The sequence below is a fragment of the Salmo trutta genome, chromosome 33 (assembly GCF_901001165.1).
Source record: "Salmo trutta chromosome 33, fSalTru1.1, whole genome shotgun sequence".
In the NCBI taxonomy this organism is placed as follows: domain Eukaryota; kingdom Metazoa; phylum Chordata; class Actinopteri; order Salmoniformes; family Salmonidae; genus Salmo; species Salmo trutta.
The window spans coordinates 31,549,489-31,572,290 of NC_042989.1; positions in this window are offsets into that span (position 1 = coordinate 31,549,489).

Below are 22,802 nucleotides of genomic sequence, written 5' to 3' on the forward strand. Positions count from 1 at the left end.
TAAGCTCCTTCATCTTATTGGAAGACTCCTAATTCGGAGAAACCTAACCCCTCTAGGACTCATCAGTCATCGGGGGCCTTGTGGCTTCAAGACTTGTTCTACTCTTGTCATTGACAGAAAATGGCTTTCCACAGAAAAATGAGCACGATCACACACATCAATCCTGTATTGATTTTTATGGCGGGTGGTAGGGTTGGAGGGGTAGCGGAGGCAGTGCTCTTGGAGCAGATGTCTAATGGTGTTTCGAGAGTCTCCAATTCATCAAGCCAGGCCAGCACTGACAGTTAGATGCTGGAGGGCAATTAAAATTAAAGCGTGCCTGATTAGAATATCATATTCATCTGGATGGTAATTACTGTGTCTGGCTTGGTATAAATAATTAATTATGCAAAACCCATGCAGCTGCCACTGGCTAGAGTTAACTGACTTTCTGTCAACATCTCACAGTTCTAGAAAGGATAAAGAGATTTGGGAAATAAGCTCCTTAGTCGCTATCTTGAGGCCTGCTGGGGTGCGCATGCAGCTCCATTGAAACAGTGGCAGCCTGCCCTCTGTGTACGTGCAGGTGGTAGCACGGGCACAATGTGGGCTTTACTTTTGAAGATCTGTAAAACAGAGGAGTTTAGAAAAGTGCTCTCTCTTTTAAGGGACAACAATCTCACAGCATTAATACACATGAGCGTTTTGGACATGTTCAGAGTTTCAAGTGCTTGTTTTAACCTCAGCTAAATGAAAGACGGCTGAATGACATAAGCTCAGGTTTCCTTCCTTCTCCTTAAAATTCATAGCCCTATGATATGCCTATTATGATGCATTGTTGTATATTGTGGGTGCTTTGTTGTGTTCAGTAAGGTTCAAAATCATCTTAACCGTCTACATAAGGTAAACATTTCTGACTTTTATGGGGTAGTTGGCACCTGGTACAACAGAAACTGCAGGTTAGAGGGTTTGGATCCCAATATTAGCCTTGATCGGTAATGATTTTCATTCAAGGATCTAAAAGCATTGCAGTGTGATGAGGTAACTCTAACTCACCTCACCCGTCAGGGCTATTATATTATGAGAGAAAAGATCAGTGTGATTTATGATGTCAGGCCGCTACAGCTAACAGACTCGGAACAAGCTAGGTGTCAGCTAGCTAGCGGCTCCCAGTAAAGAGAGAAGATAAGGCAGGAGCACTCACAGAAACAGCCACTGAAAACATGCCATGGACTCTCTCTCTCTCTTGCTCCCAGCCTTTCAAAGAGAGGGGAAGTTAGCGGAGTACAGGCTTCTCCCGTCCCATACAACAACCAGCCATAATCTGTTTAAACATAACAAGGTGGAATTGTCAAAAGCATCTCATGTCAGAGAGGATAATTAGAACCACTAGCAGATGAGGAATGGTTTCTATTGGCTGTTGTTAGCCGTTGTTATCGCAGGGGGAAGTGAAGCAGAAACACAGGCTACAGAGAACACCGTCACAGGTTACAGAGAACACAGTCACAGGTTACAGAGAACACAGTCACAGAGAACACAGTCACAGGTTACAGAGAACAGGGTCACAGGTCACAGAGAACACAGTCACAGGTCACAGAGAACGCAGTCAAGGGTTACAGAGAACACAGTCAAGGGTTACAGAGAACACAGTCAATTGTTACAGAGAACACAGTCACAGGTCACAGAGAACGCAGTCAAGGGTTACAGAGAACACGGTCACAGGTTACAGAGACCACAGTTAGGTGTAACAGAGAACACAGTCACAGGTCACAGAGAACACAGTCACGGGTTACAGAGAACACAGTCATGGCTTACAGAGAACACAGTCACAGGTTACAGAGAACACAGTTACAGGTTACAGACAAAAAAGGTTACAGACAAAAAAGGTTACAGACAACAAAGTCACAGTTCACAAATAACACAGGTTACAGAGAACATCAATTTTTCCCTCATTAGGATCATGCCTCACGTAAATATAAACAGTTACAATGTTTAATAAGTGACACTCCAAATTATCCTCCTCCATGTATACTTCATTACTGTGACTTTCTCAAAGACATCCATAGCACCGCAAATTAGCGTCATGCTGTTCAGGACTTTAGTATGATAATCGAATGCAGAAGGCTTCATAACAAGAGACGAAGGTTATTCCACTTCATGTGGGGAAATGTGGCAGCGGAAAATGGAAACAGGAACAGACCAGACCAGACCTCAAGATCACGTAGTGTGTTTATCAATCTCTGTATTAGTCTTCATTACTCTTTATGCCGTTTCACTCCCATCACTTTTTTACCAGAGCTAATTGCAACATTACGTAAGAGATGTGTGGTGCTGACAGACCAGAGAGTTAGAATTGCACAAACCGTACCTGCATAAATCATGCAATAAACATGGAGTATTTTTTAACTCCATGCTCACATAAATGGTCCTGAAAGCAAATTTTAAGAGGTAACTCTATGGAGTTACCTCTTAAACCACCAGTGGACTTGGGGACCCCTAGTTCCTCTGTCTGGATAATGTCTCCCCAAATAGCATAGCCATAGTCCCAAAACAATGCCATATCAGACACTCATGCAGACAGAGCACAATGTATTATATAAGGAAAATGTAAATGTAAGCAGATGTACACTGGTTTGCAGTAACCCAGACACATTTTCCATAACCATTTGTTGTCGTAGTACTATTCATTTTAAGGTTACATTGACCACATGGATAAGGCTTCGTACGCCTAATTATGTGCGCCAGCATTCCGCATGTTTTTCCCTTCTTTGCATCAAGGATTCTGTGGACAGAGATGACTGGCTACATGGGTTCTTTGATAATCACCATGGGAGGTTTGGCGATTATGAGAATCTCAATGCTTACGCATTGGAATGCGAGCTCCAAATTAGAATTAATTTGGCATAACACATTTGGCAAAGAGACATTCCAAAGAATTTGTCAAGGAATTGGAATAGATCACTTGAAAACCTATGCAAATATATAATTTGAGTTCACAGATACAGTTGAAGTCGGAGGTTTACATACACTTATGTTGGAGTCATTAAAACTCTTTTTTTCAACCACTCCACACATTTCTTGTTAAAACCTGTTGGGGATAGGGGGCAGTATTTGCACGGCCGGATAAAAAACATTCCCGATTTAATCTGGTTACTACTCCTGCCCAGTAACTAGAATATGCATATAATTAGTAGATTTGGATAGAAAACACTCTAACGTTTCTAAAACTGTTTGAATGGTGTCTGTGAGTATAACAGAAATCATATGGCAGGCAAAAACCTGAGAAGATTCCATGCAGGAAGTGGAAATCTGATTTGTGGAATCACCTTCAACACTTTGCCTATGAGACACACTGTGAGTTAGGATTCATTTAGCACTTCCTAAGGCTTCCACTAGATGTCAACAGTCTACAAAGTGGTTTGAGTCTTCTATGGTAGAAACTGACCGAAAGAGAGGCTTGGAAAGTTGGTCACAGGGGGAGGGCCATTACTACGATGATGCGGACGCCCATGGGAACCCTTTTGTTCCGAAACGTTTAGTATAACAATGCAATCGTCCGCCTTGAATATTATTGAAGCTCTGGTTGACAAAGGCCCTAAAGATTTATGTTATACAACATTTGACATGTTTGAACGAATGTAAATATATATTTTTTGCTCTTTCGTGGCAACAAGTCCCGCGCGCTACAGTACATTATGAGTAGCCTTCGGAACGCGCTAACAAGAAGGAGCTATTGGGACATAAATTATTAACTTTTTCGAACAAAACTACATTTGTTGTGGACCTGGGATTCCTGGAAGTGCCTTCTGATGAAGATAATCAAAGGTAAGGGAATATTTACAGTAGTATATTTGATTTTAGATGGTTCCAAGATGGCGCTAACATGTATCGCCTAGCCTATTTTTCCGAGCATACCACCTCGTTTATTGCAAAGTGTGATTTCCCAGTAAAGTTCTTTTTAAATCTGGCAATGCGGTTGCATTCACGAGATGTTAATCTATAATTCTTTGAATGACAATATTACATTTTAACAATGTTTTCGAATAGTAATTTTGTAAATTGTAGCGCTGCTCACCGGAAGCATTTGAGGGAAAATATTTTCTGAACATCATGCGCCGATGTAAAATGCTGTTTTTATATATAAATATCAACTTTATCGAACAAAAAATGCATGTATTATGTAACATGATGTCCTAGGAGTGTCATCTGATGAAGATTGTCAAAGGTTAGTGCTGCATTTGGCTGTGTTTTGGGTATTTCTGATGCATGCTAGTTGCTTTGAAAATGGCAGTGTGATTTTTTTTGGCAGGGTACTCTCCTAACATAATCTAATGTTTTGCTTTTGCTGTAAAGCCTTTTTGAAATCGGACAACGTGGTTCGATTCAGGAGAGGTGTATCTATAAAATGGTGTAAAATAGTCATATGTTTGAGAAATTGAAGTTATAGCATTTATGAGGTATTTGTATTTTGCGCGACGCGATTCCACTGGCTGTTGACTAGGGTGGGACGCAAGCGTCCCAGGTTCCCAGAGAGGTTAACAAAATATAGTTTTGGCAAGTCGGTTAGGACATCTACTTTGTGCATGACACAAGTAATTTTTCCAACAATTGTTTACAGACAAATTATTTCATTTATAATTCACTGTATCACAATTCCAGTGGGTTAGAAGTAGACTGTGCCTTTAAACAGCTTGGAAAATTCAAGAAAATGATGTCATAGCTTTAGAAGCTTCTGATAGGCTAATTGACAACATTTGAGTCAATTGGAGGTGTACCTGTGGATGTATTTCAAGGCCTAACTTGCTTGACATCATGGGAAAATCTAAAGAAATCAGCCAAAACCTCAGAAAAAGAAATTGTAGACCTCCGCAAGTCTGTTTCATTCTTTGGAGCAATTTCCAAATGCCTGAAGGTACAACGTTCATCTGTACAAACAATAGTCCGCAAATATAAACACCATTGGACCACGCAGCCGTCAAACTGCTCAGGAAGGAGGCGCGTTCTGTCTCCTAAAGATGTACATACTTTGGTGCGAAAAGTGCAAATCAATCCCAGGACAACAGCAAAGGACCTTGTGAAGATGCTGGAGGAAACACATACAAAAGTATCTATATCCACAATAAAATGAGTCCCATATCGACATAACCTGAAAGGACACTCAGCAAGGAAGAAGCCACTGCTCCAAAACTGCCATAAAAAAGCCAGACTACGGTTTGCAACTGCACATGGGGACAAAGATCGTACTTTTTGGAGAAATGTTCTCCGGTTTGATGAAACAAAAATAGAACTGTTTGGCCATAATGACCATCGTTATGTTTGGAGGAAAAAGGGGGAGGCTTGCAAGCCGAAGAACACCATCCCAACTGTGAAGCACGGGGGTGGCAGCATCATGTTGTGGGGGTGCTTTGCTGCAGGAGGGACTGGTGCACTTCACAAAATAGATGGCTACACGAGGAAGGAATATTATGTGGACATATATGAAGCAACATCTCAAGACATCAGTCAGGCAGTTAAAGCTTGGTCGCAAATGCATCTTCCAAATGAACAATGACCCCAAGCATGCTTCCAAAGTTGTGGCAAAATGGCTTAAGGCCAACAAAGTCAGGGTATTGGAGTGGCCGTCACAAAGCCTATAGAACATTTGTGGGCAGAACTGAAAAAGCGTGTGCGAGCTAGGAGGCCTACAAACCTGACTCAGTTACACCTGCTCTGTCTTGAGGAATGGGCCAAAATTCACCCAAGTTATTGTGGGAAGCTTGTGGAAGGCTACCCAAAACGTTTGACCCAAGTAAAACTTTTTAAAGGCAATGTTACCAAATACTAATTGGGGGCATGTAAACTTCTGACCCACTGGGAATGTGATGAAAGAAATAAAAGCTGAAATAAATCGTTCTCTATACTATTATTCTGACATTTCACATTCTTAAAATAAAGTGGTGATCCTAACTGACCTAAGACAGGTATTTTTACGAGGATTAAATGTCAGGAATTGTGAAAAACGGAGTTTACATTTATTTGGCTAAGGTGTATGTAAACTTCCGACTTCAACTGTACATTTTGTTATGACAAGAACAACTTTTATGTAAAATATGTCAAACGTGGCATCTCTCGCCTACAGTATTGGTCCAGCATGTATTTTATATATATATATATATATATATATATATATATATATATATATATATATATATATTATTTTTAAATTGAATTTAGCGAGCCTAAAATGCAAAGCATTTTCTTGTGCCAAAAACACATTGTAATATTGCAACGCCCTGACCTGAGAGAGCCGTTTTTCTCTGTTTAGTTAGGTCAGGGTGTGATATGGGGTGGGCATTCTATGTATATATTATACTATAGTATTGTATTGTTAGGCCTACACAGTAGCAAGCTATCAAATGCAGAGCTTGCATCAATAGACTGAGCAATCAGCTCTGGACCAGGAAATTAGTCAATACTGTATTTCTGGTGAACTCAATGCTAATGTATAACATCAGCAGCATGGCAGCTTGGGGCTCCATCTTGGCCTCCAGATCCACTTCTGGAGAGGCACCTGGTTCTGTTGGCAGACTGGGCCTGAGCATGGGGAAGGTGGGTGATATTTGGCTCCTGATCAGGGCTTCTGATCGCAAGGTCACAGCTGTCTCGATGGGGGCTTCCATTGCCTCTTCTGGCATGGGATCGTGTGTGTCCTCTGTTGCCGCCCTACAGGAAAGCACAGGCTGGCTAGTTTGTCACGCTGTCAACAAAAGAAATCACAGCTAATGCAAGGTCTGGCTCTGCCGGAGGGCAGCATGGAAAGCTAAGAGTAACAACTTCACCTTTTACAAACACACTTGTGCATTTGCACACAAGCACTCATTCACACACACACACACACACACACACACACACACACACACACACACACACACACACACACACACACACACACACACACACACACACACACACACACACACACACACACACAGGCATGGCCAGGCTTCAAGGTGTTGACTGAATGGCAGTGCTCCTTGCAGTGGAAAGCATCGGAGGTGCAACTGACATTATATTCAGGATTACAACAAAAAAACATGAGACTAGAGAGACCTACACAGGCACACAGTAAAGATGATGATATGTCTGTCTTATCCTCTGAATAGAAGATAACAAGCAGATATGTGAAGTTGCTGATGCTTTCTTCGGGCCTACAGTAGATACCTGCTGTGGGCAGATATCGACTCAAGTAAAAAAGCAACAGAAAAATCCTGCAGCTAGTCCTCCGAGAACTTCCCCAATTCCTTTGACTGGATGTTGAAAGGCATTATTTCAGCCAGATGGGGATGTTTGAAGACCGAAAAGAAAAGGGGAGTAAAATAAATCAAGACTGTTTCATGTGAGATATGAGATTTGCATCGAGCCTTTTTAAATGAGGCCCTTTATGCATGGAAATGCCTGCCAGTCATAATAGGCCCAGTGCTCTCAGAATCAAGTGAATGGAAACAGGCGTGGAGCCAACTCCAGTTTTCCCCATGAAAACACAGCATCCCTGAAAATAGTCCTCCGAGCAGAGCACGGAACACAGTGCTAGAATGCTGATGTCATTCTAGCACTGTTCCTACCATGGAAAATGAGGAGCTCTTCCTGTACATAATTGTTGTGTATCCAAAGTAGAAAACTTATTTTGGTACATAGCCTGTAAATGAAATATGTCTGTGTAGGAGACTCCCTGCTAACAAGACTAGAAAATAGCCACAAGGACACAGAGAGAGAGAGACAGAGACTCACTCACACGTGCCATGTTGGAGTTAAGGAAAACACAAGGCAATGGAACAGTGCCAGTGACATCAATGCATTGCTGTTAAATATGCAAGGCAATTTGGACGCCTCATGAATGGCCACATAATATTTTTTTTCTGAAAAATGCCGCCGGCTGCCTTCATGGCTGTAATTTTTACTGTGCATGCTGTGATGATACCCAAGACCATAAAGCACAGCAATATATATATATATTTTTTTATTTTAAAACATTGCATAAACACATATGTATTGATGTTACAAATCTGCTTAGTCCATAGAGTATGACTACCTCTCTTTCTGAGGTAATGCCGGACCCAGTGGATAGGGTGTTTCATTCACATACATTCCAATTGCGCTAGTTCCAACATGTGGAGATATAGACCCATGCATTCACAAATAGCCCCATTTTAATTGGATGCTTCTGGACTCAAACATAGTTCTCACCACCTGTACTGTTACTCTGTCAGATCAAGAGGGAAATGAACCTTCCATAAAACGGAGAAATGTATAGCTGTGCTCTGCATTGCGATTATCACAAAACTCTCTGAGGTGTCACAAGAAAATGAAATAGGGACAGGCTGCTAATTGAAATGGTCACAGGTTCCTGGCTTCCATTATAATAATTGGCGTATCTATTTAGGACATATATATTTGGTAGAAACATTTGCAAGTGAGCTGTAAATGACTTAATTAACAAACCAATAAATGGGCCGACTTGTCCAGATAACATATTCTGTATCTAAGACAAGCTGGTTGGTGTCAAATGTATCCCTTTATGCAACCTTATACTGTAGCTGTTTACCAACTTATCAAACTGATTTGAGATTAATGACATACAATAGCCTAAAACTACGATTCACAATCTCTCATCACAGCTAATATCTGCAATGTCACCTAACACCTTCCGAGAGGAAGCAGTTTTGTTTCTGACTTGGCACGTACCACATGGTCTTGGCCCAGAACTAATTCTCCAGAAGCCGTCTTGGAGACTTCCCATCAGCAGTCACCTGGTGTTCACACTCATAATTGTTCCGATGACTCGTTGGAAAGGGTTAGATGCTCCCATCTGCTGCCTACCAGACAGACGGGAAAATCTTCAAGTTCCCTTGCAAGTGCAAGAGAACAGGCTTCAAACCAACCCTCAAAGAACAACCGGTGGACGAAGGGAGGAGAGTTGAAAATATATTTCAAGGACAACATCTTAGAAACAGCTGGATGTGTGTTTAACTAGAGAAATGAAATGAAGCTGCTGCTTCAAAAACTATCAGCCAGGTGTCCGTTTGTTTGTTTTGCACACGCTCATTGGTGAGAGTGAGTTAACGACTCATTTTGAATATCTTTACTGACGATTACAAAAACCCTACTGAATATGAAACTGCAATAATAATGTGAGGTAAATTACCAAACCACTTTAGCTTTGTTGTGATGAGAGAACATCTTAAGTTAACGTTATCTTTAAAATAAGCATGCTCAAGAAATAGAGTCCCATAACACTGTTAGGCTTTGATGCCAAGATATTGCAGCTTGTAGATTCCATTGAACCACTGAAAGATGACAACATAACTTGGCTGAGATTTGGCTCATTATTTAAGCCCTGCGGCAGCAGCTAAAGATGCTCATTGTGTTGTTATGGGTATGGTATACTTTTTTTGCGTCTGCGCATCCAGGCAGCTAGATGGATCCTCCAGGCAGCTATCTGGAGTTCCAGGCAGCTATCTGGAGCATATACTATGGTCAGCTATCTTTAGCATATACTATGGTCATCTATCTGGAGCGACCATGCCGCTGGATTATCCCGCTAACCACCAGTCCTTCGCAACAGTTGAGAGGATGAGAGCGCCTGTTCCCTTCTTTCCTTCCCTTCTTCCTTATTTCCTTCCTCACTTATTTCCTTCCCTTCTTCCCTTCTTTCCTTCTTTCCTTCCTCCCTTCCTTCCTTCCTTCCTCCCTTCTTCCCATCCTCCCCTCTTCCCGTATTCCCTTCCTCCCTTCTTTCTGTTCTCCCTTCCTCCCTTCCTCCCTTATTTCCTTCCTCCCTTCTACCCTTCCTCCCTTCTTTCCTTCTTCTTCAGCCTGGGCCAGGGCCAGATTCCTCCGTCTCATCTGCTCCGTATGGATTAGGAGTGCCACCGCTCAGCCCCGACCACGACCCGGGACTGGGCACAGGGAGGGACTGGCAGCTCTCCAGCCGGCTGGAAGAGCTGAAAACCTGGATGCAACGTGGGCCCAGATGGCCCCCTGTTCACCAGACCAACCACCTTCACGGAGATCCAGCTGAACACAAATGTTTCTGCTCCTCCCTTCTTTCCTTCCTCCCTTATTTCCTTCCTCCCTTCTACCCTTCCTCCCTTCTTTCCTTCTTCTTCAGCCTGGGCCAGGGCCAGATTCCTCCGTCTCATCTGCTCCGTATGGATTAGCAGTGCCACCGCTCAGCCCCGACTACGACCCGGGACTGGGCACAGGGAGGGACTGGCAGCTCTCCAGCCGGCTGGAAGAGCTGAAAACCTGGATGCAACGTGGGCCCAGATGGCCCCCTGTTCACCAGACCAACCACCTTCACGGAGATCCAGCTGAACACAAATGTTTCTGCTCTGACAACCCTCCTCAGCCAGTACCACAGCAGCCAGCGCAGGTGGGTGTAAAACCAACATACGTACACACAAAGATACAAACGCACCACACACACACACACACACACACACACACACACACACACACACACACACACACACACACACACACACACACACAAAACAAAGCCGGTCATCAACTCCCGTAGCCAAGCACCAGGAGGCCCACTGATCATATCAATCTATCACAGCGGGCAACTGGAGCGCTGTCCTTCATTCCAAACAGCAGCTAATGCCTAAAAACATCAGCTAATGCCTAACAACACCAGCTAATGCCTAACAACACCAGCTAATGCCTAACAACACCAGCTAATGCCTAAAAACACCAGCTAATGCCTAACAACACCAGCTAATGCCTAACAACACCAGCTAATGCCTAACAACACCAGCTAATGCCTAACAACAGCAGCTAATGCCTAACAACAGCAGCTAATGCCTAACAACACCAGCTAATGCCTAACAACACCAGCCAATGCCTAACAACACCAGCTAATGCCTAACAACACCAGCTAATGCCTAACAACACCAGCTAATGCCTAACAACACCAGCTAATGTCTAACAACACCAGCTAATGCCTAAAAACACCAGCTAATGCCTAAAAACAACAACTAATGCCTAAAAACAACAGTTGGAGGCAGCTAGTGATTAGGAGATGGCTCTCTTTAAGCCAGCATGCGAGTGCAATCAGTCTGCGAGGCATTCGTTTAAACACTGTATACACACTGACAAAACAAGAAATGGAGAAAAGAGGGTTGATTCATGATAACCAAAACACAGATAATTGGACACGTGTGAGATCCACATTCACTGACAGTCACAAATCTAGCAGAGACGAATGTTTAGTGTTTCACGTCATTCCATCTTGTTTTCCAGGCCCATTCAGCATGTGTGTGGTTGAGTGGGCTAGGGCTAGTGTACTGTGGATACAGTGGTTTAGACAAGAGGATAAGTCACTGGTACAGTATGCTTACATCTCCTGAAACAAAACTTAGGAAGCCCCATTACTGTGTTGGAATTATTGTATTTTTTTCTGATTGAAAATGTATTATAATACATATTGAATGTACAAGTACTAATGAATGTACATGTACTAGTTTGATAAGATCAATAATGAACTTCTTAAATTTTTTATATTATATTTACGTCTTATCCAGAGCAACTTACGGTTAAGTGCCTTGCTCAAGGGCACGTCAACTGATTTTTCACCTAGTCAGCTCAGTGATTCGAACCAGCAACCTTTCAGTTACTGGCCCAATGCTCTTCTGCTAGGCTACCTGCCACCCTGTGGATACATTCCGGTCATCAACCAAATATATCTAGTCTATGTTTCCTAAAACCAACTCATTTGAATCCCATTCCTATGCAGTGTTTTGCTTTGGCCTTTCACGCCGTCCTCATCCCCAGGGAGAGCCAGATTACCTGCTAATGGTTATCCAATACCATGCTTGAGTATGGCTGTGTTAATAAGAGCCCTTTCATGGCGGTTATAAATCAATGACATTCTCCCTCCTTTTTTAAACACTGAATGCAAATACCCTCTCTGATATTACGCTTCTGTACATTGCGCTACAAGCTTCAATGATGAAATAAAATAGTGAGCTGGTGGGTAGTGCTGTGCATGGACAAAGGCCTGGGAAATTACGGTGGTAAGTGAAAGGGGAAAACAGAAAATGGAGGAAGTAAGATTGTATGTGATTGCACGTAATTGGTGCACATTAGTAGTGCAAACCTTTGATGCTGAATGGTCCTCCTGGCCTTTCATTTTATGATTATTATCCTTATGCTCTGACATAATGGCCACAGCCACAGGGCCATAATGAAGACATTACCAACAGGAAGTTCATCTCACTTCACAGGAGGTTTTAACACTTTCATTTCCTAGACTGCTTGGCTCTATGGGGGTCCATGCAGCCATTGGCCCAGAGTGAGAAGGCACATATGAGAGGGATGCTGGGATACATTCCCTGCTTCTCTAATAAGCCACCGGCTCAATGCCACCTCTCTCCTGCATGGGGGGAGATAAGCACTGGCAGTGATGTGGGCTCCCATTGAAACCCAGTGTGGCGCTAAGCCCCCAGCTAGCCCCCTGAACAGCCGGTTTAGCCGCAGTGCCAGGCAACAAAGGCACAGCAACCAAGAAGGTAACATTCTGATTACAGATGCAAGCCCACCAGCAGTAGTGGAGAATATGAGGTGGTAGAGGGAAAACATAGCAAGGAAACTGTCCACAGAGACTGCATAAAAACACAATGATCCTTGTGGAATTTTGACATGACTTTGTCCCTGTGTGCAGCCATCAGAAATGACTGCGCCTGGACAAGACAAGACTGTCCTTTTATAATGCATGCTTAACAATTACTTTGTTTAAGAGGGGAAAAGTTTTACCATTTTGTGGGGCAAGGGGGGTGGAATTAGCATAGCGAATCTAGTTTGTGGGCCACTGGGGAGTTGGGTGTTCTTCTTTAACAGGTCTGCATGAACCCCCATGCAAATGTAGCAGATGCCAAAGCCAAATAAATCAGTGCTTAACAGGCTCCTTCATCTGTGGAAGAACATGACACAGGCCAATCCACATTTTTGCCGAGGTCCCCGGTGCAAGCGAACTGAATGTTCCCTATCCATCTGCGGATCATTTTGTGAGTGAAGGCTGGGAAATCAGCTGATGTGTTGGGCCTTGTTACCAATCACTGAGGATTAATAGAACACACCGACTGCCTGGCGGGAAAAAGGACAGCAAACCAGACGTTTTCCAGTTTATTTTATTCGAATGGGCTTGTTTCATTGGACAGAATGAACCCCTTTTTACACAGTGAAATACATTGGCAGATTAGTTTTCAGAATTGCAGAAACAGGAGGTTGACTCCACTAACAAGTCGTTTCTACCAGTTTTGCAGAGTGTGTACAGGCAGTAATTGTGTAAACAATGATTCTGCATAAATCTTTGGTGAGACAGATTTCCTTGAAGGCTTTTACATTTCTCATTCACCTCATGTATTGTTGCTGACAAGCCTTAACACGTGCCTATTATGGCACCATGATAATGCAGTAACTTATTGCATTGTCTCTCAGGGTTATGGGTCTATGTTTAACCAGTGCATATAGCTCAGGTTATGGTGTGTACACTGAGTGAACTACAATGACAAAAGGGTGTTGCTTTAACATGTTACCATTCAAGGCCTATGTGGCCCCATGACCAATACTGTCATCCTTGACAATGAACACAGTAAAGGCATATTCCATCAGAGTAATAATAATGCGAGGGAAATTCCCCCCAATGGATGTCCCCCATTGAAGGGCCTGCTAAAAGCCTCCAGAAGAGAAGAAGAGAGAGAGAGAGAGAGAGAGAGAGAGAGAGAGAGAGAGAGTAAGAAAGAGAGAGAGAGAGAATGAGAGAAAGTGGGTATGAGTGAGAGAGAGAGTGGGTGAGAGAGAGAGTGGGAAAGAGAGAGAGGAGAGTGGGTAAGAGAAAGAGAGCGAGAAAGTGAGTAAGAGAGAGTGGGTAAGACAGAGATAGAGAGAGAGTGGGTAAGATGGAGAGAGTGGGTAAGTCAGAGAGAGTGGGTAAGACAGAGAGAGATTGGGTAAGAGAGAGATAGAGAGAGAGTGGGTAAGAGAGAGAGAGAGAGAGTGGGTAAGAGAGAGAGAGAGAAAGGGTGAGAGATAGAGAGAGAGTGGGTAAGAGAGAGAGAGAACGAGAGAGAGAGAGAGAGAGAGAGAGAGAGAGAGTGGGTAAGAGAGAGAGAGAGTGGGTAAGAGAGAGAGAACGAGAGAGGGTAAGAGAGAGAGAGAGAAAGGGTAAGGGAGATAGAGAGAGAGTGGGTAAGAGAGAGAGAGTGGGTAAGAGAGAGAGAGAGAACGAGAGAGAGAGAGAGAGAGAGAGAGAGAGAGAGAGAGAGTGGGTAAGAGAGAGAGAGAGTGGGTAAGAGAGAGAGAACGAGAGAGGGTAAGAGAGAGAGAGAGAAAGGGTAAGGGAGATAGAGAGAGAGTGGGTAAGAGAGAGAGAGAGAGAGAGAGAGAGAGAACGAGAGAGGGTAAGAGAGAGAGAGAGAAAGGGTAAGGGAGATAGAGAGAGAGTGGGTAAGAGAGAGAGAGAGAGAGAGAGAGAGTGGGTAAGAGAGCGAGAGAAAGAGTGGGTAAGAGAGAGAGAGGGAGAGAGGGAGAGAGAGAACATAGAGAGAAAGGCAGAGAAAAGAAAGAGACAGAGAGATAAATATATATTTTATAACTTACTTTCTCAGGTTCAGTCAATGTAATTACATGAGGAAAAAGACAAAGCTGCCTATCAAACTGAGTACAGACAGCTAGACACAGAGCTGCCTATCAGACTGAGTACAGACAGCTAGACACAGAGCTGCCTATCAGACTGAGTACAGACAGCTAGACACAGAGCTGCCTATCAAACTGAGTACAGACAGCTAGACACAGAGCTGCCTATCAAACTGAGTACAGACAGCTAGACACAGAGCTGCCTATCAAACTGAGTGCAGACAGCTAGACACAGAGCTGCCTATCAGACTGAGTACAGACAGCTGGACACAGAGCTGCCTATCAGACTGAGTACAGACAGCTAGACACAGAGCTGGGGCCTGGGAGGGAGGGGGTATGTTTCAGTCATTTAGGGCCGAATCCTAACTTTAGAAATGAGAGCGGTAATCTAACTTGAACGTTTATGTAAATCATGCATTGAGTTCAATGGGAGTTTTGTGCGGAAACGAAGTTATGTGCACATCTCATTTTACAGACACTTATCAAAGCACCTTACAGGAGGAATTAGGTTTACGTGCCTTGTTCAAGGGCACATCGACAGATTTTTCACCTAGTTGTCTCAGGGATTCCAACCAGTGACCTTGCAGTTACTGGCCCAGCGCTCTTAAAATCCTCCTCAAACATTTACATCAAAAGGTGCAAGGTTATGGGCAAAGACACAGACATCCACATCAAATTAAATATTTTTCCTGATCAAATAACATGGAAAACAACCACTTTTTGTGCAGTATTAATTTACCATCCTTACAAACCACTTAATGTAAGTGTACATTACTGTATTGTACATAGGCTGGTTAGCTAGGTTAGTACCTGTAGACTTTCCATCACCATGAAGAAAAACAATGTACAATACAGTAATTAATTTAATGTTTTATTTATTTTTATTTATTGCACATGGATTGTGACCTCTATCAATGTAGTTGTCTGCATCATTTCCAATCCCTCATATACATATTTTTATAAATATGTATATTATTTTAAATATATATATACATATTTTTTAATATATATATATTCCTTTATTATTTTCCCCATCAAGTTGTTTGTGATGATATGATGTGGCTCAGTTGGTAGAGCATGGAACTTGCAATGCTAGGATTGTTGGTTCGATTCCCATGGGGAAAATGTATGCTGTGAATTGCTCTGGATAAGATAATCTACTAATATTACTGTAATTTGCTCTTGATAAGATCATCTACTAATATTACTGTAAATTGCTCTGGATAAGATCATCTACTAATATTACTGTAAATTGCTCTGGATAAGATCATCTACTAATATTACTGTAAATTGCTCTGGATAAGATCATCTACTAATATTACTGTAAATTGCTCTGGATAAGAGCATCTACTAATATGAAGAAGGAAAGAATGGACTATTTCAGTTTTCACAGAGAAATAAGTTGCATTTACAGAGTATTTAAAGAAACTGGAAAACATATTTCAAGCATATATTCCACAAGTATTATCAGATGAATTATTTTGTACAGATAATTATCAGATTCACGTTACAAATGCTGGTAAACACTCAAATACATTTAGTAAAACAATCTGAAAAAGTAGTGCACTGGGCCTTTACTAGTCCTTTATTAGCAGACTGATATCAGCACCTCCAACCCCAAACTTCTTCCTGCGGCTGTGGTAGCAGGGTGTTTAAACATAGAGAAAAAAAACGTAATTATCACGGAATGTCATTGCATATTGCTTTTTAATTGAGCGTCATTATATCTTGGATTCTGTATTGAAAATGAAACATCTTACCATATGGGACCATCAACCAAGTGAAATGAAATATGCGTTTGGAATAATCGAGCTGGTTTAAGTACAAGTCTCAGAAGCACAGTCAGAAAGCAATGCCACCATTTAAATGGTACATGTAAATCAAAGTCTGCATTAGCAAAATTCAGGTCCAATCATACTTTGGAGCAGTACGTCATGAAACGGGCAATGAGAAATAGGACATATAGGGAAGGGTATGATCATAATTTTTATTCTCATTTCCATGTACAGAGAATTTGTGATACCTGCAATACTGCACCTGTATACACTTTTGGTGCATATCAGTATTCTACATTGTCATGACGCTGGCCTGTGGGTAAGGTTTATGACCCCCCCATAAATACCTTTCTCCCTTCCCTCTCTCGACTCTATTAAAGGACTCTTGAATAGCCTTTGTTAAACATAGAGAGTCTGGGAACATCAAACGGTGGGAAGAAAGGAACCATATTTTGGTAATCCATCCAGTGGAGAATATGCATTGGTACTTTTTTATTTTCACCTTTATTTAACCAGGTAGGCAAGTTGAGAACAAGTTCTCATTTACAATTGCGACCTGGCCAAGATAAAGCAAAGCAGTTCGACAACACACAATAACAGAGTTACACATGGAGTAAAACAAATATACAGTCAATAATACAGTAGAAAAATAAGTCTATATACAATGTGAGCAAATGAGGTGAGATAAGGGAGGTAAAGGCAAAAAAGGACATGGTGGCAAAGTAAATACAATATAGCAAGTAAAACACTGGAATGGTAGATTTGTAGTGGAAGAAAGTGCAAAGTAGGAATAGAAATAATGGGGTGCAAAGGAGCAAAAATAAATAAATAAATGCAGTAGGGGAAAAGGTAGTTGTTTGGGCTAAATTATAGATGGGCTATGTACAGGTGCAGTGATCTGTGAGCTGCTCTGACAGCTGGTGCTTAAAGCTAGTGAGGGAGATAAGTGTTTCCAGTTTCAGAGATTTTTGTAGTTCGTTCCAGTCATTGGCAGCAGAGAACTGGAAAGAGAGACGGCCAAAGGAGGAATTGGCTTTGGGGGTGACCAGAGAGATATACCTGCTGGAGCGCGTGCTACAGGTGGGTGCTGCTATGGTGACCAGTGAGCTGAGATAAGGGGGGACTTTACCTAGCAGCGTCTTGTGGATGACCTGGAGCCAGTGGGTTTGGCGACGATTATGAAGCGAGGGCCAGCCAACGAGCCAACTTAATGTATATGATGTCAGTTCGGTTGTCATCTGAGACATTATGACTGATGACAGGACGACATAAACTGTATCTGGGAAAGTCTACACATTCTTGTTGTCAGATTCACATGGAATTGTTGTGCAATTTAAATGTTTAAATATGAAACTATTTGTGAAAAGATTAAATGTAATCTTAGCTTCCAAATGAGAGAATTGGGTTTTCATAAGGTTAGAGCTCTGTTCAATCAGTGCCCCGCCCCTGTGAAGAGACATTGGTTATAAACTATGAAACACACCCCACTCCCTCCACTATATATGCCCTAAACGAAAATGTAATAAGCGGTTCCGAGTACGCGAGGCCTGCAGCTTCTGCGTTAAAAGGGCGAATAACTTGCTCTTCCGGGTACATTAGGGCAACGGTCTGATGTCAGAAGGATTCAGATAATAAGCTGTTCTGAGGACGTGAGGACGACGGTTCCACGTTAAAAGGACTAATGTGTCAACTACAGAACTAAGCCAACCTCAGCGTGAGCTTTGGATGCGAATGGTATGAACTTTGAACTCTTATTCACTACAGAAGTGATACCTCCTAGCCGTTGAGTTAGCAGCGGCTGCTGTAAACGTGGGCTAGGAAAGGATGGACGACGTATCGAGTCTAACACACAACGATGATACTACAATGTATTTAGAATGCATAAGATACTGTATTAACGATAGCATAGCTTCTCCCTTTGTTCCTCAGTCTTCCCGCTCTTTCACTCAGACCCAACCCCCTTTCCTTTGTGTAACCAGCCGTCATGTCAGCTCCGTCCACCAGGGCGTTTTCTGTATGACATAATTTGCATTCTGTGTATATGTAATTCTGTGTGATTATTTAGGTATTTAGTAAATAAATAATTAAACCAAAGTTTGTATTGCTGATTCAACTTGTTAGCCAGGGTTCATGAAGATAACCAAGAATGTACAACTTTCAGATGAGACTGAAATAAGGTGACGATTAATATTGACTGCTATTGATGTAAAATATTACTAGGTATTTAAGAGTTTATTCAGAAGATAACAGCTCTTTAAACACTCTTTCGTGGTGCCCTGATTTTCTAGTTAATTACATTTACATGATTACTTAATCAGGTAATATTAATTACAGAGAAAGGATTTTATAGAATAACATGTCATATCACTTAATCCGGCATAGCCAAAGACATGACAACATACAGTTGAAGTCGGAAGTTTACATACACCTTAGCCAAATACATTTAAACTTAGTTTTTCACAATTCCTGACATTTAATCCTAGTAAAAATTCCCTGTCTTAGGTCAGTTAGGATCACCACTTTATTTTAAGAATGTGAAATGTCAGAATAATAGTAGAGATAATGATTTATTTCAGCTTCTATTTCTTTCATCACATTCCCAGTAGGTCAGAAGTTTACATACACTCAATTACTATTTGGTAGCATTGCCTTTACATTGTTTAACTTGGGTCAAACGTTTCGGGTAGCCTTCCACAAGCTTCCCACAATAAGTTGGGTGAAGTTTGGCACATTCCTCCTGACAGAGCTGGTGTAACTGAGTCAGGTTTGTAGGCCTCCTTGCTCGCACATGATTTTTCAGTTCTGCCCACAGATTTTCTATAGGATTGAGGTCAGGGCTTTGTGATGGCCACTCCAATACCTTGACTATGTTGTCCTTAAGCCATTTAGCCACAACTTTGGAAGTATGCTTGGGGTCATTGTCCATTTGGAAGACCCATTTTCCGCTAAGCTTTAACTTCCTGACTGATGTCTTGAGATGTTGCTTCATATATATCCACATAATTTTCCTGCCTCATGATGCCATGTATTTTGTGAAGTGCACCAGTCCCTCCTGCAGCAAAGCACCCCCACAACATGATGCTGACACCACCGTGCTTCACGGTTGGGATGGTGTTTTTCGGCTTGCAAGCCTCCCCCTTTTTCCTCCAAGCATAACAATGGTCATTATGGCCAAACAGTTCTATTTTTGTTTCATCAGACCAGAGGAAATTTCTCCGAAAAGTACGATCTTTGTCCCCATGTGCAGTTGCAAACCGTAGTCTGGCTTTTTTATGACGGTTTTGGAGCAGTGGCTTCTTCCTTGCTGAGTGTCCTTTCAGGTTATGTTGATATGGGACTCGTTTTACTTTGGATATAGATACTTTGTACCTGTTTCCTCCAGCATCTTCACAAGGTCCTTTGCTGTTGTTCTGGGATTGATTTGCACTTTTCGCACAAAAGTACGTTCATCTGTAGGAGACAGAACGCGTCTCCTTCCTGAGTGGTATGACAGCTGCATGGTCCCGTGGTGTTTATACTTGCGTACTATTGTTTGTACAGATGAACGTTGTACCTTAAGGGGTTTGGAAATTGCTCCCAAGGATGAACCAGACTTGTGGAGGTCTACAATCTTTTTTCTGAGGTCTTGGCTGATTTCTTTTAATTTTCCCATGATGTCAAGCAAAGAGGCACTGAGTTTGAAGGTAGGCCTTGAAATACATCCACAGGTACACCTCCAATTGACTCAAATTATGTCAATTAGCCTATCAGAAGCTTCTAAAGCCATGACATAATTTTCTGGAATTTTCCAAGCTGTTTAAATGCATAGTCAACTTAGTGTATTTGAACTTCTGACCCACTGGAATTGTGATACAATGAATTATAAGTGAAATAATCTGTCTGTGAACAATTGTTGGAAAAATTACTTGTGTCATGCACAAAGTAGATGTCCTGACTGACTTGCCAAAACTATAGTTCGTTAACAAGACATTTGTGACGTGGTTGAAAAACGAGTTTTATGACTAAAACCTAAATGTATGTAAACTTCCGACTTCAATTGTATGCTTGATTTGCTTTTACAACCTTGTCTCAGAGCAAAGCATATTATATCATACTACAATCCGTGCCATTCCATTTAGTATGATATATTACGTTACGTTAGGTTACGTTGTTTGTCCCGTTTAGTATGATATACGTTCAATAAGACAGTAGGTTACTTAAAGGCAAAAACGAAAGGAGGGTGTTGGGGTGGATGGGAAGACGTATAATATGAATGTCTAGCAACCCAAAGGTTGCTTCTTTGAACTCATCATGTCCAGCTTTAGCTAATTAGCAACTTTGCAACTACTTGCTGCAACTTAGCATGTTAGCTTACCTTAACCTTTAACCTTTATCCTAACTCCGAATCCTTAACTTTAACCCCTATGCCAAAACCTAGTCTAGCTAATGTTAGCCACCTAGCTAACTTTAGCATTGGTTACCTAGCCACTTAACTAACATAAGCAACAACACATTGGAATCCATAACATATCATACATATTCCAAATTCATGACAATATGTATGAAATTGCAATTGGGAAGCCAATGTAACATAACGTAACATAACACATCATACTAAGTGGAGTGGAATGGGTTTTCGTGACATATAATACATTTTGCTCTGAGTCCAGGTTGTTTTTTATTCTTTATTTAACCTGGTCTAGGCTTTTCATTTCAATATCGACCTGATATTAATAAATGTTCACCGTGCCTTCCTTCACTATATCTACCCAACCCTGTCTGTCTGTATCTGTGTGTCAGGTTGCTGTGCTCTGGCCCAGTGCCGTTGTTGGGTGAGAGTGAATACCCAGCCGGGCGGTGCCCATGCCCCCCTTTACCCCCTCTGCAGTTTGTGGCAGGGCTCAGCCTGCACTGCATAGAGCCCCATTCCAGGCACGGGGTAGTGCCAGGGAGAATAGACAGGATTTAGCCAGCCCCCACTGCACCTGTCAGCTCAGTGAAAGGCCCCTGTACCACCCAGAGGTCCCATAGTGGGCCCCACAGTGACGGACCTGCAGGGTCCATTACACAAACACAGATAAATAGGTACGCATTGTTATCGACGACGCAAAGCCGATTAAAGAAAGCGCGTGCAAGCAGATTTCCCCCCTCCATGCATTATGTGCTTAGGCGGACTTATAATCATGTTCTTAAACACACTCAATCCCCCATTTGATCAACTTGATCCTGAAATCCTCCGATAGCTTCTGATAGGAGATTAGTGGAGGGGAAACTTATTCTGGAGTAGTACACAAACAATATAGTGGTGGCAAGAAAGCAATGCATATTTAAACCTCTAGACTCTAAGCCCTGTCTAAGCCGGGGGGGGATTCTAAGCTAACATGAAATTGTTTTGAGATGGACATACCAAGGATCGTTTACCTATTTGATTTAGAATTTTAAGAACCCTTAAGGTATAAAAAAAAAACATACAAATATTATTGGATGAAACATTGAATTTGGCATTACTGCTATTAGCCAATAGAAACACATTGAATAACAGATTCACTACATGGAACAACAGATAGCGCACAAAAATATCTAAAGAAAGTTTGTTCTGAGGTGTCTGTCCTATATCTGAGAGATATAAGAAAATATCACTAAACTTATAATTTTTTGTTATATTTTTTATTTCTTTTTTACATGTATTTATCTCCTTATTTTAGGCACCAAACTATTTCTGCATATATTTATTTTTTAACTGGTGAGGCTTGTGGGCATCCCAGAGCAAAAAGGAAAACACCATTGTGTTCGTGAGAGTCTCAGCTGTCCACAGAGTGTGTAGCCCAAACCGTGTATATTAGTTCAGCGCAAACCGTTCGGATTCTACAGAGAGAAGTTGGCAGAAGAGGCTGTAGCGACTTCAGACTAGTCTTGGCACTCGTGAGAGTGGTCATAATACTTTGTCAGTCTAACCGTTCGGATGCTACAGATGTTTTTGTGAGAGGAACGATTTTCAGTATGTGTCATGCTCTGACAAACATCGCTCTAGCTCTGCCACCTTTCACCGAATATGCGAAAGGGCAATGTTAGCGGATTCGCTGGATTGAGACTCAGCCCATGCAAAAAAAAGATACTGTATCTCTATCTTAAACAGACAGCTTTTGATGGGGATTTTTGTATTACAGTGCATTCAGAAAGTATTCAGACCCCTTCCCTTTTTACACATTTTGTTACGTTACAGCTTTATACTAAAATTGACTAAATGTATTATTTTCCTCATCAATCTAAACACAATACCCCATAATGACAAAGCGAAAATAGGTTATTTGAAAATGTATTTACGCCTAGTTAAATAAAGGTTAATAAATACAAGTAAATAAAAAGATGCCAAGAGTGTGCAAGGCTGTCATC